We start from the raw sequence: 18,557 nt of genomic DNA on the forward strand, positions 1-18,557 counted from the left end.
GGCAGGGAGGGTCCTCTCAAGGGGGCACAGCTGAGGAGCAGCAAGCAGGGGTTGCAGCAGCACCAGGAGGAGGAGGAGGAGGAGGAGGAGGAGGAGGAGGAGGAGGAGGGATCTCTTCACAGTGATTTCAGAGACTCTGGGGGCTTTCCACACCTGAAGGTACTGGAGCTGTGACCAGACAGGGCCATGAGAAAACTTAGCTCATTTTGAAAGTAGGTCCAGTTTGAGCTGCAGCTGGAGCTCACTCCAGAGGCCTGTCCTTCTGGCCCCAATTATTCTGCTGCTCTGTTTGTCCTGGAAGGGTTTTTAAATACACACATGAACCTGTGTATTTATTTTAGTAGGGAGGCTGAGCTGCTGAGCCCATTTTGCTACCTGAAAGTTGTAGAAAAAGCAGTAAAAGTGATAGTGTTGCAAGTAGTGTGAGTCATTTTGACTACACAAGTATTTACCCTGGTTATTTCCATCCCATTCAGAATAAAGCTCTAAGCAGTCTTTCAGTGGCAGCTGGATTGTTTACTTTTCAATTTGTGATGCATTTCTAATGATTCGACAAAGTAAAACAAAATATTTGAGTACGAGGCATATTTGATAAGCAGAATTAATAACCTGAAATAATTTTTTTTTATAAGTAGAGTCATATTAAAAATGTAGCCCTCATAGTGATTAATCTTGGAAGGAACAATCACAACCTTTTTCTATTCATCCTCTAGTCAAAAACTTCTGTGGACAGCGGCTGCTAAGTTTACTCATTCTGTTTTCCATGGTGTTATTTTCAGCCCCTTTGGGAAGAAACAGTCCCTGGGTGAAGAAGACTGCATCTTTTGGCAAAGCCATGGCCATCTCTTCCCTATTGTGGGAAAGATACTTTTGCAATGATAATTTCCATGATGGAGATGTTTATGCCCTCAGTTACAGTTCATTCTCTATGTGCTCTCCAGAGCTGTTCAATTAAATTGCCTTTCAGCTGTTGGACAGAGGCAAACCCCCCAAACCTCTTTTTATATCAGTCAGGACTCTTATTACAAAATAACACTTGGGATTTTTTCTGCATCCTGAACTTTGAAAGAAGGCTGGAAGGAGGCAGAGGGGCTCAGTTGCTCAGTGCAGGGGATGATGTGGAGCCCAGGCTGAGAAGCAGACTTGGATCATTCTGCCCCTGGAAGGACTCTTCACAAGGTCTGTTCTCTGATCCTTGGAGCTGGATTTGACCTTTTTTAGTGTGCTAACATATTCCTCTTCTGTTTGCCAGCGTCAGGGATTGGGGTTTTTTCCTCTCAGAATGTTGTTTTCACTTGCTTTGTGAAGGAAGGGAAAAATCAGTGACCTGCACTATTTCCATTCCCAAAACTCACAGTCCCCTGCTGAAACCATCAACACCTCCTGAAATCCCGAATGGAAAAGCATTGCCTCTTTTTCTTGTTTGCAATGAAGTGAGGATTATAGTAATAGTCTAAGCAATAGACTGCACGAGTTATATAATGAATGTAAAACAAAACTAGATTTGGTCAGGCAAAAAAGGGGATTTAAACAGCTGCTTGAAGTGAAAATAGATGATCCTGGGAAATCACTAGGAAATAGCATATCGTACTAATAATGTCAGTGTTATTATTTTCACTTTCCTGACACGTCAGCATGTTGTTTGCCGTACTTTTTCATAAAAATAGAATTTATTCTAGCAATTTACCCTTAATGTGTGCAGTACAAATAGTTTATATTGTGCTTATATATCATATTAACAATATTTGATTTGTGCTTTCTTTACAAATTGGAATCATTGATTTTTCTGTGGTTCTCATTTTGCACTTAGGCTGGTGCTTTCAGTTCCCATTTTAGGTGCTGTGCTTTGAAAAAGCTGGTTTCTCATAAATTTATTCTCTTTTATAAGAGGACCTAGGTACCTTATTCCTTTTTTAGGAATTGCTTGACTCTTTGGGAGCCAATTAATGTGTTAAAAGTTTCAGCTTGCTCCAAAAGAGCACTGAGTGTTCTTCCCCTTCCTCAGAACACAAATCTACCAGTCTTGACCCCAGGTGACATTCACTCTGGGTTCTTACTGTTTGAATTCTCTTCTTTCTAATAAAATCTTTAATTTAACTTCCCACTCTTAATTTATCCAGTGGAAAAATTTATTGAATGTGTTAATTCTTGCCTATGTGTTTTTGAAGTGCCTGGAGACTCAGTCTGTTCATGTCAGTCCCACCACACCCTTTTTCCTCATTTTCCTGACTCAGACATAGCCTTTAGATTTATTTTCTGATGTTCCTAGACTGTGATAGGGTTTTAAAGGTTTCTGAAATTATTAAAAGTGCTGATTAAGACTTGTATCTCCTTATAGAATGTTTCAAGTCTTGGCCAGCATAGTGGGATTCTTTATGTACAAACTTCCTTGACTTGATCTAGTCTCATTGTCTTGTTGATTGAGGTAGCCATCTAAAAATACAATAAAACCAATAAACAAAAATTAGGCCTTTTAAAAAATTAGTTTAATGTAAGGACAGTTCTTTGGCTGCAAAGATGTAGAAATCCTCAGCCAGAGCTGCATGTGGGTGTTTTGCATCTTTCTTTATGTGCATGAAATTGAATTTACTGTATCATTCAGATATTTGTGTTCTTGCTGAGAGCAAATAAGTTTTGAGCAGTAAAAGACTTTTTAGAAAAATTTCACAGCTTTGTAAGGACTGGTTCCAACCTTTTAGAAAGGAAATATTGAAAGCTGCAGGTATCTGAATACCTGGGCAGGTGTGTGGTTTGCACCAAGGAGGTGTCTCCATGATTCAGTTTTGTTGTTATACTATAAAGAGGGAGGACCTTGGTTTAGGGTGATAAATCTGACTTAGATCTACTTTCTAAGTCTCTTGGGATTAAAGCTGTTGGGGAGGAGATCCATGAATGTGTTTTAAATCTATTGATTCACAGTAGAAAGGGACAATTTAAACTCGGAAGTCACCAAGTGAACTTTCCATTAAGTTGGGGAGCCTGTGGTCACAGCTCATTGGATCTTTATGGAGTAGAAAATGTGATGTAGACCACACTGGCATTCTATTAGAGGAAATCATGCATTTAACCATGGAGCAAAATCCTGTGGCCAATTACATGAACATACACCTATTTTACACGTGGCTGAGCTTCTGAGCAAAAAGTATTAACAATCTGCAAACTATCTTGTTTTAGGGGACTATTTACTTTTAAGGCAGTTATATGGGATAAAGTTTGGAGAAAAAAAATGCTAACATATGATTTATATCAAAGTTTTCTAACTGGAAAGCAGCCTTGAATAGAAATGTGTGGATGGTCTTTAGCTGACACCAGCAGAGACTAATTATATCCCTGTTATATGTTAATGTGTCGTGTTGTAGCCTGTGTATAAATGCTGACATCTGAAACTGCATGTAGAAAAGAAAGAAAAATGTTCAGCATCGAAATTGACTTCTTAACACTATATTTTTAAAATGACTTTGACTTTACTAGAGGATATAAAAGTAAGTGCTGATTAATAACTCAGCTTTTTTCTACTTTAGCATTTGAGGCTATCTAGAAATCTATTTTCAAAATAGATTTCTAGAAAATCTATTTTCTAGATCTGTTCTTAAATGCAACAGGATGAACATTCTATCAGCATTAGATACTTACAGTGGAAGATCTTGTTTAATGTTGCTGAGAGTTCTGAATTGATCTGTTATATATATATATATAAATATGTAATAGATGCATTCCCATGCACATGTCCATGGACATTTAGAAAATGCCTTTCTGCAGTTTAGTCCCAGCAGTAACTTCCTCACTGTCAGGAAGTTAGCACATTGAAAGCTGATAGAAAAGCTGAGACCTAAACTTTTGCCATAAAATCTTGTGTGTGTATTTGAGAGTGTGTAAATTCCTGATTTGTTTGCCAGTCCTCATGCCTCTGTCCAGGCTCTGGGAATTTTGAATGGCAGAAATTCTTTTATTTTCCGCATCTTTTTGCCTTTACACAAAAACTGGGAGAAAGAAAAATGCTTACAGTGTAATTTGAATGACACAGACTCTTTTCACCAGTACTTTTGACTTATTCCATTGCTGAAAATAACTGAGGAGAAATTATAAGCTCTATCATTATGGGTTGTTGTGTCTGCTGGCACACATTGTGCCTATTGGTATATGAAGATTAATGTGTTGCATGCCAGCATGTCCTTCCCTATGCAAAATACTCTGAGAGTGTTGAGGGGATTTGTGCAGGAATTATGCAGAGAACACCAAAGCTAAGTGAAAGTAAATTAAGCATCCCCATCTGGCTTTACTTCCTTTCAAATGGCCCCAGCTATGGATTCCAATAGCAGTGACTGTTCATTACAGCTCTGATTTGCAGTGCAGATTTCTGCAGCTCTGCTGTGTGCTCCATTAGTCACGATTTCTCCTGTAAGATTTCTGGATATTGAGGATGTGTGCACTGGGGGAATGACAGAACTTTGCACTGAAAGTACCCAGGATATTCTTAAAATGTGATATCAGCCTGGAAGTATTGCTTCTGATTTCAGTGGATGCACACACTTCCCTTTTTCCTGCCACCTCACTGACGCTGTGGCTCATAAGAAAGCAGCTGGAGAGACTTCTAATCCCATATTCCAAAATGTCAGGGTAAGGATTAGTCCAGCTAGCAGTTTTCTCACAAGGTTTGCTATAAATACTTGCATCAAGAGTGCAGGAATTTCAATTTTCGCATGATGGCTGGTACTAAGTAAAGGTTTGATATTGATGGGTGTTACTAGGCAGTCTCAAAATATAGAAATAAATATTGCATTGATTTTAATACTTTCACTTTGTGTTCAGCTTTAGAAGTGTAAGGGAAAGTAGTCAATAGTAGAAGTAGCCTAGAAAATACAAATTCATATCCCTTTCATTTCAAGAGACAGATGGTATAAATCTATTTAGATTACATTCAGGTTTTATTACAGAAAGGTGCAGAGATCCAGCATTCTCCACAGTCTTGTCATGTGTACTTAGCTAGGTGTCAAGGATTTTAGATTTCAATCTAATCTCTCTTAGCAGCATCCCTGGTTTCCTCAGGCAGATCTCTTGATTGCAGCATCGCAGTTCTGTGCCTGTGACAGAGGAATCAGTGCCACTCACTCCACTCACAAATTCCTGATGTGTTGTGCTGGCACTGGGACTGTGATCCTGCTCACAGCATCTCGGGGCTTGAGAAAATACAAATGCTAATAATCTTGATGAAACGGTGTGTGGGGCATGCCACTAGCTTTAAGTGGATTTTTGCTGATCAGATTATACTGGGAATTGTTGTCACTTGTGTAAAGTAAATTGACAATTACTAAATACAGGGTGATACTGAGAAAGAATAATGCAGGAAAAAGCTTTGTTACAGGCCAAAAAAAAATAAAAAATAATAGCAAGTCTTGTGTTAAAGCTACATAGAAGAGAAATGAAAGGAAATGCAGCCAGTTGTGCTCTATGAAATGTGTGTGTGGACTGCAGGCTAAGGGCAAGGTAGAAATCCTTGTTTCTGGCCTGCTGTAGCCTGTTCACCCCAAAGTGCGTGGAAAAGACAAAAACAGATTTTCCAGTCTCTGTTTTATGGCTTCACCATTTTTTCTCCTGCTTTGAGCTGCAGGGTGACTTGTTTTTCTTCTTTCTCTTTTTTTTTTTTTTTTTTTTTTTATTGCCTGCAAAATTTGAAACAGATTTTTTTTAGAAAGACAGACACAGTTCTCTTGTGTTTCTTGCTTCTGCTTTGGGTGGCTGGGCACTGAGCTCAGATGATTAAGCAATTATCACTTAGGTCTTTCCATCCTTGTGTCCTTCCTTCCTTCCTAGAAAGCTGAAAAATCTGACCTTTTCCTTGAGCTTTATGTGTGACTTAAATGCCATTGCTAAGGGTCTGGAAAACTTGGGGATAAACTTTAAAAGCAGTTTTGTATCCAAACTCCTTCTTTACGATGAATAAATTTTTGGATACTGAATGTGTTGAAAGATGCTTAATAAAGGAATGAAATAGCAGCCTACAGCTAAACTCAGCTTTCTGAGCAAGAAAGTAGAACCTTATTCCAAAAATAGGGAGCAACAAAGTGAGTAGTGCCCACATAGACTGAGCAGTGCAAAGGCTCCAGCTGGGTGGTTTGGAGCTGAGGAGACTCTGGTGATGAAAGGTGCTTATCCCATCTCCTGAGAGGTAGGTCTGCATGTGCATTCCTTGTCTTTGCTTGGAGCTCTGAAACAGAGCAGCAGCACAGCCAGGATTCCAGAGCCCAGGTGAAAAACTGCACCTGACAGGAGTCAAACATTTTGGTACCAGCCAGAGGGAGTAATTAGACTTGTTTGCATATTGAACAGCAGCCAGTGAGTTCTGATCGTTCTCAGAAAAGTGCTCCAATTTCCTAAGCTCAGTACAGAGAAATAAATATTTTTGTTTGTTTGTTTGGGTCTGGAGGAGTGGTGTTTTCTGGTGGGTGTTTGGTTTTTTTTATAGCTTTTAATTTCTTTTTTCTGAAATGCTAAAATACCATTCATGGATCATGGAGTTGATTCCGTTGCAGAACTTGATATCATTCAGTTGTGATTCCACAGAACTTTTGCTGCTGATGGATTCTTACAGACTTGCTGTCTGAATTCTTACTTTTCATCCCTTCAAAATCTTCAGAGACACTGTTCTATGCATATTTATTCTTATAGGAAATGGGAAATACTAAAGTTTACTGGTAAAATCCATCTTCAGCACAGTTGTTTATCAGATCTATGCATTCATTAATAAAGAGTCCCTGCTGTTGTTGGCTCCAGTACAACGTAATTAATTACTATTTGAAATATGGATGTGGTAAATGATCCAACTTAGTGAAACAGGAGAGCAGCTGTTACCTTCTTTTATGTTTGAAGTCACTGGCTTTTCTCCTTATTTGTGTATGTCATCCCCCTTTTTCATCTTATGACAATAATTCCATAAATTTTGGACTCAGATCCATCTGTAAACCCTGGCCCATTTTGTTTTCCCACTGTGTCATCTTGTTCTCCTCTGTACTCCCCGTTTTATCATCTCATGTTACACCATCTATTACTGTCTCTCCCTCTTTTCTCTGTCACAGATTTTCAGAACCCTGGTATCCCTTTTCTTTCCAGTTCCTTTCCTCCTTCTGTGTTCCTGAGAGCCAAGTAAGTTGTTTCCTGCCCTACTGGAGGAACTGCTGCTTTTGCCATTTTTCCTCCAGATGTATCTCCTGGTGACACATGCATGAGTGTTCTCAAAACAACCTTATGGAATTCATTTAAAATTTTTCCTAAATGTTTCATTTTCTCCTGTAAGTCCTGCAGCTGTTTTCTCTGCTCAGTTACTGAACTCGATTAATTTTTGCTCCTCTGTCTACTTTTCTTTTTCTTACTTTTATTGTCTTTTTTCTGTCCAGAAGAGACCCAGAGCTGCTGTGTAGTAACTCCTCAGATGTCTGCAGGGTTCCCTGGCAGCTGGAGGCATTTCTGAGCAGTCCAGGGCTGGAGGGAGGGTGGGGACACATCAGTCCTGGAATCAGTCAGCTCCCTCCTCGCTGTCGGTCCCACGGATATCCTGGCTTCTCTCACTTGATTTCTTTTCTCCTGAGGAATGTTTTGGGGAGTTTTCTCAGTGAGGCTCTCTGGGTTTGTTAAGCCCTGCTCTGGCTGCCCTGCCCTGAGCAGGGGGGGCTGCACTGGGATCCCTTTCAACCTCAGCCATTCCCTGATGCTCTGAAGGAGGAGAGAAACAAGAATGGAGAACAAAGGAACGAGTGTAGTGAACACTGTGTGTTCATGGAAAGAAACACCATGCAGAGCTAACAAATGCCACAGCAGAAGCAATTTAACCTGCTTGTCTCGGCACAGAAGACGTAAATCCCAATTGCAAAGTTTCAGAGAAACTGAAACAGCCAGGGGATAAATCATATTTGACTTTATTCTAAAATAAAGGCAAACAATGAGCAGCATTCTAACTCATTTATTTGTTCTGTTAGCTGTATGCTGTAGCATTCGAAATGTGCTCTGGCATTACAGATTTAGTTATTTTAAGGGCAAGGCTAAAATGAAAGAATCCATGCAGGAATGTAAGCACAATTTGAGTCCTTGATGTAGCTCTTAGGTATCAAGGTGTCCAGGATTTTATTTGTTCCAAAGAGGTTTAATTATTTCAGAACTGAATAGTTAGGGAGGACCTAGGAGTATTTATAGTAGGTAGAGCTACAGAGACCCCCTAGAAATTGTCTTCAGTGGTTTATGCTTTTATAAATATGGGATGAAGAAAATTTTTTTCTGTACTTTAGAGACAGGAAACAGGAGTGTTTAATGAGGAAAAGAAAGTTTTTTTAAAATAATTTAAACAAAGGACCATGAGGTAGGGGAAAAAATACTGTAAACAACATAAATGTAGGACTTGCTTTTTAAGGAGCGTGATTTTCTTACGCTACCATTATAGAATCAGACATGTACTTTAAAAAGCATGCAAGTCTTGAAGCTATTTCCTTTTTGAAATGAGATGTTGGATTCCTAAAAAAAGAAAAAAAAAAGACTATTTTCTTCATAGAAGTAGATGGAAGTCTCTTTATTTCATTTATATTCGATTCTCATTATCCTGGGACACAGAGTAAGGGCTGTGTGAAAAGGAGTAGGAGAAAGAATAAAGACAGAATTATTCATTGTCCAAAAAAGTGGTTTTTTTCCTATCCATAGGAACTAAGAAAGCCCTTGTGCTTAGAGGAATGAATAATGATTTATCAGTCTTGATACATATGGACCTGTGTAAGTTCATGGAAAGGTTGTGTGTTGGGCTCAGTTTGCTTCATGGAAAGATGTATAAAGGAATGATATCTATCACTGGGATGTTTCCCTTTAGCTATTTGAGGCTAGCTATTTAAAGGAATTTTATAAAGTTTAAAAAAGCAAAGTATATAAGCTGCTATTAACATGGATTTCTCATTGCTGTACCTTACACTAAGTGTCCCCTACTAGTTACTGTCCTGGTAACTTTTCTTATGCCTTCCTGCTGCCCTTCAACCTCTTCCTTTGTTTTGTCACTTTACTCCTAAAAGCACCAGATTCAAAATTATGCATACCTGGGCTGCAAATGTTTCTCAGCTCTAAGCATTCCCCACAGAGCAGTATCCTTTCCCCAGTCTCTTCCCTGTCCATTTTTTGGTTTTGTTGCTGTGTTTTGTTTTGTTTTCTGTTTTTGTTTTTTTTTTTTTCACAGTCTCTTTATTTCTTCTGTTTTGTGCACTGTGATCATGATGTGAGAGGTTCCCAGCTGCACATCCATGGATGTGATGCCATGGGTGCCTGAGCCACCCCTGAGCCCTCTGAGAGTGGGGTGGGCAGAGCTTTTTTTTCTCTTTAGAGTGACTTAAAAGCCTCTCAGCAGTGTCCAGTATACTCTATATTCTATAAATAAAATTTTCCAGGTGCTGAGGATAGACTAAAAGATCCTCAGGGTCTTTCCTCAAGCCCTTTTGTGCAGGCTGGAATAATCTTGGTCAGCTTCCAGTCAGCAGGGACCTCCCAGACCCCCGAGCCCCTTGGCAGATGCCTGGGAGGGGTCACAGCCAGAACATCCCCCAGCTCCTCAGAGCTCTGGGGTGAATCCCATCAGGCCCCATGATGTGATCCTGTTTGTTTGCTGGCTTTAATAGAAACTTTGCTCAAGGTGTTTTGTGAGTAAAGAATTGTCCTGGTGCATGGTGTGATAAACAAATAGAGCTCAGGAGGTGCCTGCATGCCAGAGAGCAGTGTTCACCTCCAGGATTGCTTTTCATTTGCCTCCTGTACTGATGACATGACAGTTTTAATCTCATTTTAAGTCAAATGTGAGTTCTAACTGTGATTCAAGTAAGGAGAGAATAACCCCAGATTTTCTGTTGTACAGTGAGCTGCTCTGCACAGGTTGTGGCAGTTCTGCTGTTTCCAAAAGGCTTCGTTCCAGGCTGGCCGTGGCAGGTGAAGTCATGGCCCTGTCATGGGGGCTGTAAAAGTATTTTTTATTGTATTATTTTACAAGGGCTGTAAAATAATACACAAGGGCTTTTTTGGGGGTTTTGGTTGTTCTGACTGAGGCTCTTGGAGGTCTTTGTCAGAGATGATGACTCTGATACCCAAGTCCTCAGCATGATGCATTTCCATTACTGCTTTCACAAATCCACATTCCCTGCCAGTCAAAATGAACCAGAATTCTGTTGAAAAGAAGCACTAAGGTGATGTCAGGATACACTGTTCAGATAGCCACACATCTGTTTCCCAGTGTAGCTAAAATGCACACAGAAAAACAGGGGAATCATGAACAGAGATTATACATCAGGTATTAATGTATTTTTCATCAGTGTTTGGTACCAGAGCTCCAGATGAAGTGAGAAAGTCCAGGCAGTGCTTTATACATGCCTGTGACTGTCAGCAGGGTAACAAATCACAGCAGAGTTAATTAATGATAATTATCATCTGCTACAATGCAGGCAGTGGGACATTTGAGAAATCAAACTAGTGTTTGTGTATGAGCAAAAAGTGAGAAAAGTGTTACCTGGACAGTGGTTCCTGCTCTGTAGGCTCACAGACTCCCTTGTGCTAAGAATTAGCTCAAAGTTTTGCTGTACTCTCTAATCTTCCTTTCCCCATCCCACAGCAAGTTCAGGTGAGGTTCACTTGTTATGATACTGGATAAGACAGAAAAGCTGAAGCCTCAAGGACAAAACCTGCACAACTGATGGCAACCTCTTCATGTGCTGTTAGCAAACATTTCAGAATATGTAAAACTGTATTAACAAGGCTTGTAAGGAATACAGGCTTGGCTTTGGGAGACTGGCACAAGCATTTCTGAAAGACACATGCCCTGGCTGGTTCTTAATACAGCATCTAAAACTTTTCTTCTGCTTAAGATGGGAAAAAAGCATGCTTTGAAACACAATTTTCTGTGGTCTATGTTACAATTTCTGTCTTTATTCATTTGAAAATTTAAAGAAAGCCCAGAGAACACAAATTTGCATTCTTGTTGTGGTCTCAGTTGCAAAGCTAAATGTTATTGCAGGTAAATTCCTCCCCTGTCCTGGAGTTAGTCTCTGCTCAGAGTGGAGATATTTCACTGTGTCAGTGGGCATTAGTTTTATGGATGAAAGGAAGTCTGGTGTCGAGAATTACAGAGACTTTGCTGAAAACAAATGTTCCACAGCTGACTAATGGGGGGGAAAAAAAGTGGGAATGGAAGAATATTCCAATATAAATTCATGATGCAAAGTGAAATTTAGTGATCTGGGTGCTTGTGACTAAAGGAAGGAGATTTCTTCTGCTGGAATATTTATGGAGAGCCACTCAGCTGTGTTTATTTTGCAGAGCCTTGGACGTGGTACATGGCACCGTGGATTGCCTGACATAACCAAACCACTTAGACTAGAATGCAATTAGAACAGAAAGTGATTATAGGAAAAGTTTGTGGATTTCCAGATGGGTCTAACAAAGGTGTCACATGTGCTGTGGTGAAACTGGCTCCTTTCTATGGAGCACAGTGAACTCACATTTCAAGAGTTTCAATTTTATTTTATTTTTTTATCAAGTGCTTTAAAATCTCTATTTTAAAAGGCTTCAAAGAGGAAAGATTGAAAAAGAAAAGTAAATAAAAAGGAAATAATATAATTAAGGTTTGACCCTGTAAATTGCTAACCTTCAAAGCTAATGCTGGAGAAGCACAATATTATTAGCAATAAAAAGAATTTGCTTTGCCCTTTTAAAATTACCATAAACCGATTGACTGAAATGGAATGATGTTAATATTTAAGAAGTAGGACACTAGATTCTATTATCTCAGAAACTCTGTCACCTGGTACACTCTGTAGTCCTGTTATCTAATTATTGTCCTTAAATTGCATTAGTGTGCCAGCAATTTGTCTGCTGTTGGAAAAGTAATTGACATTTGAGTTACTGCTTCATATTTGGGAGACTCACTAGGTGGTTCCAAAGAGCCCTCTTCTGTCAAAGCAGATTAGCTTAATTTTACCTAAAAGAAAAGGGAAAGTCTGCATTTTTGAGTATGCCATTTACACAGTGCTCTTGTAATTTGGTATTAAAATTCAGGTTATGTATCACAGCTGATTGCCAAGAAAGAAGAGGGTGGTGGTGGGGGGGAAAGTGGCAAATTAATAAATGACATTTTTGCCTTCAAATTCACTTTAGCACAGTCTGGTCCTTGAGAGAGTGTGCAAGAGGAGTCTGCTGGTGGGAAGGGGCAGAGTGAATGCTGTGGGGAATGTTTGGTCCTTGGGCCCTGCTCTGATCTCCAGGTGTTTGGTGACTGTGTGGGCACACACAGGACTGTCACTCTGATTAGGAACAGAAACACAACACGGGCTCTCTTGGCTGGCTTGCACAAGAGAACAAGTTTTATTAGTCCAGATCTTCTTTTATAGACAGGTTTGAGACGGTCTGAGAGGTAAAACTCTCATTGGTCATTAAACCAGCACATCACCATCACTGGACAATTGGGAACAACACCCCTTGAATGTTTCTTACAGGTAAACAAGGATCCAAACAACACCTGCTGAGGTTGTTTTCCCTCTCCAAGGACTGTCTGGATTCCTCCTGATGATTTCCCAGCCCAGAGTGAGAACCTTGTGTGACTTTGTTTCACACAGGCTGAATCCTGGAAATCTCTCATTGACCATTGTCAGTTCCCATAACGGGACCTTCCCCATGGCACTGGGAAGGGGCTGAAATGCTCCACTTCATCTGCATCATCCTGATCTGCTCCAGGAATTGCAGTTTCCTGCCACTGTTTGGAGGAAGAGCACTTCCAAAATCCTTTTTACACAATTTCTTTGCTAAAACTGGAAGGCTAGTGGTAATTTCATGCAGCCTGGCAAGGGGAGGAGCAGCTCTATTCCAGCAGTTACCTTGTACCAATGTTTCCCTGTCCACCAAGGTTTGCTTTCATGACTGTGCAATCCAAAGCTTGAAGCTTTCCAGACAAATGTAATTTGGGATCTAAAGTTGATTAGAGATGCATGATTACAAAATGTGTGTAATAGTTTATGTGACAACTGGAATTAAATTTAAAATATATTTGAAATTAGCATGAGGAATGTAGCTGTCTGGTAGGGGTGATAATTTTGCTAATATAATTTGTTTAGAGATTTTCCATTCATGTTTAAAAACAAGACAATCTTAAATCTCCTCAAAATATTTTTTTTTCTACAGGGGTGTTGCATAAACTAAAGTGCATTGCTTGAAATCATAATATTGTGTCAGTGCAATCCAAGTGAAGTATTTAGGAATGTTGGCTCAAATTTGAAGCCTCACCTGAATTTCTCTTTATAATAACTTTAAAAAAAGATTTAAAACACTGGTTACACATCTCTAGAGGTCTCTCTTGATATGTCTCTGAAATATTTCATTTTCCTCTAACAGGAATCAGGATTGTCTCTCTGCTCTTGATGGTTTACATAAATGTGTTTTTTCAGTCATTATTATGAAACTCTTTTGCAGATCATGTGAATTGGTGGACTGTTTTGCAGAAAAGACACATTATCTCTTTCATCTCAAAAAACACCGAAAAATTAGAAAAAAGGGTAGAAAAATGTGAGCTTGATTAAATCATCAAAGTATCAAAAGGTTTCTGAAATCCTTTGTGGTAGTTTAATCCTTCATTTAAAAAATAGGATTCAAACCCAAGCATTTTGTTCAAAAAGTGTCTGAAAAGAAAGGAAACCTTGAAAAAAAAAAATACTCAGTTGATTCTGCAGGCAAAGTGGTGAGGGAATGAAAGTTTGTAGAGTGAGAAGCATCTTTTGGAAAGAAATCCTGAAAGTTAAGGATTCCAGAAGAGCAGTTGATGCCTGTGCACTGTACTCCATGTGAATAATGTGCTGCTGGAATTGGAGTGTCTGCAGAGCACAGCCTGCCCATTTCTGGGCTGGTTTTTCTTTATCTGCAGTGACCCTGGTGTTATTACTTCCCAAAAAATTAATAGGACATTCATAATTATTGGCATTTCTGTATTTTCATAGATTTGATGCTGTCATAATTTGAGGGAGTGAGGAGGAGCAAGGGCACACTCCACCTGATGAGAGAGGAGCTGGCTGTGCTCTGCAGACTGTTCAGGTTGTACCTGGAGAGGGACAGGTGAGGGCAGTGACCACTGAGGTGACACTGGCAGAGCCCCCCGAGTCAAACCCTGAGCATTATTCCAGTTTAAAATTCTAATAGTGCCAGTAATGAGGCAACTTTACTATTAAACCAGGGAAAGAAAAATAACCTTTTCTCCCCGAAGAAGGATGTGTTGGAAAGGTCAGAGCTGTTCCTGGAGGCAGCGAGGGGCCTGCTGGCAATAATGGGAATGCAAAGTTCTTGAAATGCACTAAAAGTGGAAGTTTTCAGCAGGACAAAGGACACTGCAGAAGGAACTGTAATTTCCTAGATTTAGGACTCTTGCTTGTAACGCTGTTTCTTAGGTAAGGCCAGGCTTTTAAAGAGCTCAGGACCAGAATTTCATATTCTCAACCTACACAGCAGCTGCTAGATTTTCAAAATAGCTCAACTCCTCACAGTTCCTGTTCTGAGAGGCACCGAGCTCTTAGCAAAGTCTGGCTCTCATTTGGGTGCCAAAATGAGATCTGAACTCTCATGAAAATCTGTGAGTACACTGGTTCCTTGTGGAAAAAGGAATAAAATAAAAATCCGTCAACTGGATGTGAAAATCAGTTATAGCAGTATATTTATTTTGTAGTAATTAACTTCTTGGCATGATTGTCATAGTGCTCTGATAGCCATCAGTCTTGTTCTTTGAATGCTTGGTAAAGGACTACATATATAAAAATAAAAGGTCACCTGCCTAATTATTTCTAAATCTCTCTCATTAATGTCCCTCTTTACATTCTCTGGTGCCTTTTTGTTGGTTTTTTTTGAGGCATGCAGAGCAATGATCATAAGGACTTTTCCCCTAAAGTTTAATTCAGACAGGGACAATTGGATGTAGAATGTATATTTAATGCAAGTATGTTGCCAACAATAGATGCAAACAGTTCTACTTTAGAGAAATACTTCTTGAAAGCCTGTTATCTCCCTTGCCTTTTAAACAGGAAAAATTGAACTTCAGTAGATGAGAAGAGGGAAATTTGCTCTAAAATGACCTAGAGGGAAACTGAAAGAAAGGGAACTGCTAGAAAAAACTCGTGTCTTCACAATGTTAACATAATTCAAATATAAAATGTTACACCAGTGTTTTTTCTGGAGTGGAGCTGGTTTCCAGTAATGTGTGGGGATTCAAATCTATGTTTAACAACACGGCTAACTGGGTAACACCCAGGGAAAGCAGTTACTGGATCTGGAGAGATCTCTAAAATGTGCTTCTCACATATGTAAGAATGTTGTTTTACAATACAGATTTAAAATTTCCTTCTTTCCAAACGTGGTCTCTGCAGCATTTTGGTAAAGTTTTCTGTGGCATCATTCCCTTAGAGATAATGGCTGTGTGGAGGTAATGGTACCTGTGGGGTACAAAGAGAGAAAAAGTAAGGCTTGCCATGAAATGTTGGATTTCACAATTCCCAGTCTGTGTAATTCTGTTCTTTGTCTGACAGCCACCACGTGCCACCAACACATATTTCATCATGGAATGAATGCTACCATACCCTGCAGGATGTGTGCAGTAAATGTACATGAGCAAACATCCTGGCACATTTATCAGTGGGTGCTGGAGAGGTACCTGCACTCACTGGAGGTAAGAAACACCTCCTGGAAGGAGGAGAAAGCTCTGTAGCTCTGTGCCCAGGCAGCAGCAGAGACACCAGGAGCACCAACGTGTTCCCAAACAACATTCATAAAGGCTGAGAACAAGTTCACTACCTGCAAGAAAAAAAGTATTTTTGTTTTTTCCCCTTTTGTAGCATCTCAATTCAAGCAAAAGTACCAGGAAAGCGATGTGCAGCAGATCTATAAGCCAGTGCATTAATTTGATGCCAGCTTGTCAGTCGAGCTGCACTGTGCCCTTTCTAGCCTTAGCTCCATTAATGTAAATGTAATGTCACTGGGTGTGTGCTGTGTTCTGTGTGCTGGGCTTGTTAGCAGGAGAAGAGAGAATGCAATCCAACACCACTCCTTCTTTCATCCTCTTCTGAAACCATCTTTGCCTGTGTTGGAGTTTTGCCTGTATTTCTGTCCCCGTCAATCTGTAGGCATTGCAGAAGGCAGAGCTGCAGTTTCCCTGCACTTACCCAGCAGTGAACCTTGAATTAACTTTGCTCTCTTGATGCCTTGTTTGGCTACTTAAAAACAGAGGCCAGACAGAGTTGAGGGAATAAAAAGCAGTTCTGTTCATTGAAGGCCTTCAGGTACATTTGGGGCAGAGGAAGCCCCCAGGGGCTGCACCCAAAATGGGCCACAGCTCATGGGTTCCACACTTTTATCAGTTTGTTCCATTTGCATATTGGGGGTTCATCTTCCAATTCCAGCTTCAGGGAATGAAGTCATTTACCCCCAGTTTGCTGCCCCCAACTCCCTTTTGTTTCCATTTCTGGGGCCTGAGGCACTGAGGTGTCCTGGATTGCCAGGCCTGGAGAGGAATTGCTGTGCCTGAGCAAAATGGGAAAGCAGCAGCTCACACTGTGTGTGGAGTTTGGAGTTGTACACTAAAGAGCTGCAGGATTGCAAATATATGAAAGCATGCAAAGACCCCAGTGTTGTGCTGCAGGGGCAGAACCGTGTTTGCTCCCCAGCTCTCTCTGCTTTGCCCCACAAGCTGTGTCTGGTGCTGCTGGTGGGGAACTGGGAGCTCTGGGAGCCAAAACCAAACCTGCAAACCCTGATGGACACCGGGAGCCTGCAGCATCCTCTGCCTCAGGGACTCTGCTGAGCTCAGGCTGAGCCCTTAACATCCTTTCTAGATGAAGTTCCAGAGCAAATTTCCCATGACATTATCTACAGAGGAATTTAGGAAATATGTAACTTCCTTTCTTTTTTATTCCCCGACTATTTTTAAAAGCAGTAGTGGCATCTTTTTGCCTTTTACACGGACTTACTCATGCAAAATGAATATTTTTTCGAATAAGTGCCAGAAGGCAAAAATTGTTATCTTTGAATTGAGCTGTTTTAAAGAAAGTCACCTTGAAAATGTATTTATTTATGAAACTTTTATGTCTGTAGGCTTGCGTGAGTGGACATCTAAATGTAGCACAGAGCTGCTAACACAGAACTGCTGTTGCAGTGCTGAGCAGCACCCATAAAACTATAGGCAGTTCTATTCCACTGACTGAGCAATCAAAAACAATGTCAAAAGAGATACATGGTCTGCCAGAATGGAAATATACAAATAATTAAATTAAAATATACAAATAACATACAAATCTGGATTTTTTTTGGCCAAGCTGCATAGCTTAACTTGAAAACTAAAATCAGAAACACCTAATTTTTATGGAATAAATATGCAGATGTCATGAAATGATGGCTGAGGGGTGAGCACAGGGTTGTTTTCTGAGTGCTCCTAGCGAGTCTCTGGAGGATTTAATGGTTGAAGTGGGGGGAATGTTTTTTCTTCTGAGACATCAGGATGCAAGTTTCTGGTGCTGCTCACAATCTTATCCAAAATCATCATTTTTACATCTCTGAAGAAAAAAATGAACGACAACAGAATGAAAATTAAAAAGAACTATTTAAAAAATGTTTTCTACTATGTTTTAATTTTTCTGTTAAGTGTTAAAGCATCATTGGAAAATGTGTTTTCCTTCTTATCCTGCTTCTGTTTCTCATGCAATTTTTGAAAGTATTTGCCTTTTAGCCATGTTGGATTTACATAATTGACCCATCCAAGAGCTGAATTGTCTGTGGGTCAAACTTGAGTTAAAATATAATTTTTATTTTATTTTTTTTTCTAATATGACATTTTTCTAGGAATATTCTTTCCTTGCACTCAGCAAGCAGAAAGAACCAGCAGCTGCAGGATCATATCGCTGTGCTGAGCCCTGGAGTTTCACTGGTGCTTTGCTTAAAGGAAGTGGGGCAGTGTGGTTGTTTGATGTAGTGACAGAGAGAGAATCAGGAGAAGAGAAAAGGGACAATTTTGGAATGCAGGCAGGAAAAAAGAAATCTGAATCTTCAGCATTTCCATGTGCAGGCTGCCAATCCTGATGCTTTTGTGGAAAATGTTTGTTCCCTGCTCACTCTTTCCCTGTTGCCATAATGAATTAATCCTGGTTTGGGGAGTTAAGGAGGCTCCTCTCAGAGCTATGGTCGTGCTCATAGAATAACAAAAATTGTGATAAGAACAAAAAAAATTTAAAATAATAATAATAATAATAATAATAATAATAATAATAATAATAATAATAATAATAATAATAATAATAATAATAATAATAATAATAATAATAATAATATCTTTGTTTTGGTTTAGGAAGGACAGGATTGTGTGGAGCTGGTAGTGAGAAGCACACACCCTTTCTGATTAGCCTCTGTTCTCCTGGGGGTGGAAATCATAAAGACTTTTCAGTCCTAGACCTGACAGGCGAGTTCTTTCTTTTTTAATGTACCTTCCAGTGACAATTCCCCTGCCTTGTGGCCTCAGACCTTTGCTCTGAGTCTCT

At 39.8% G+C, this 18,557-nt stretch overlaps 1 protein-coding gene across 5 annotated transcripts in view; it reads left to right on the forward strand.

The window, feature by feature from the left end:
• RBFOX1 (RNA binding fox-1 homolog 1) overlaps positions 1-18,557 on the forward strand; it is a 1,108,850-nt gene that overhangs the window by 420,439 nt on the left and 669,854 nt on the right. The window contains exon 1 of one of the 5 annotated variants that reach the window (XM_015642721.2): positions 6,068-6,166. The exons of the other annotated variants lie outside the window; for them this stretch is intronic. The gene's annotated coding sequence lies outside the window, so the exon portion shown is untranslated. Of the gene's footprint in view, positions 1-6,067; positions 6,167-18,557 lie in introns of those variants that run through there. 5 annotated transcript variants of the gene reach the window in all.

Source organism: Parus major, chromosome 14 (genome assembly GCF_001522545.3).
Source record: "Parus major isolate Abel chromosome 14, Parus_major1.1, whole genome shotgun sequence".
Lineage (NCBI taxonomy): Eukaryota > Metazoa > Chordata > Aves > Passeriformes > Paridae > Parus > Parus major.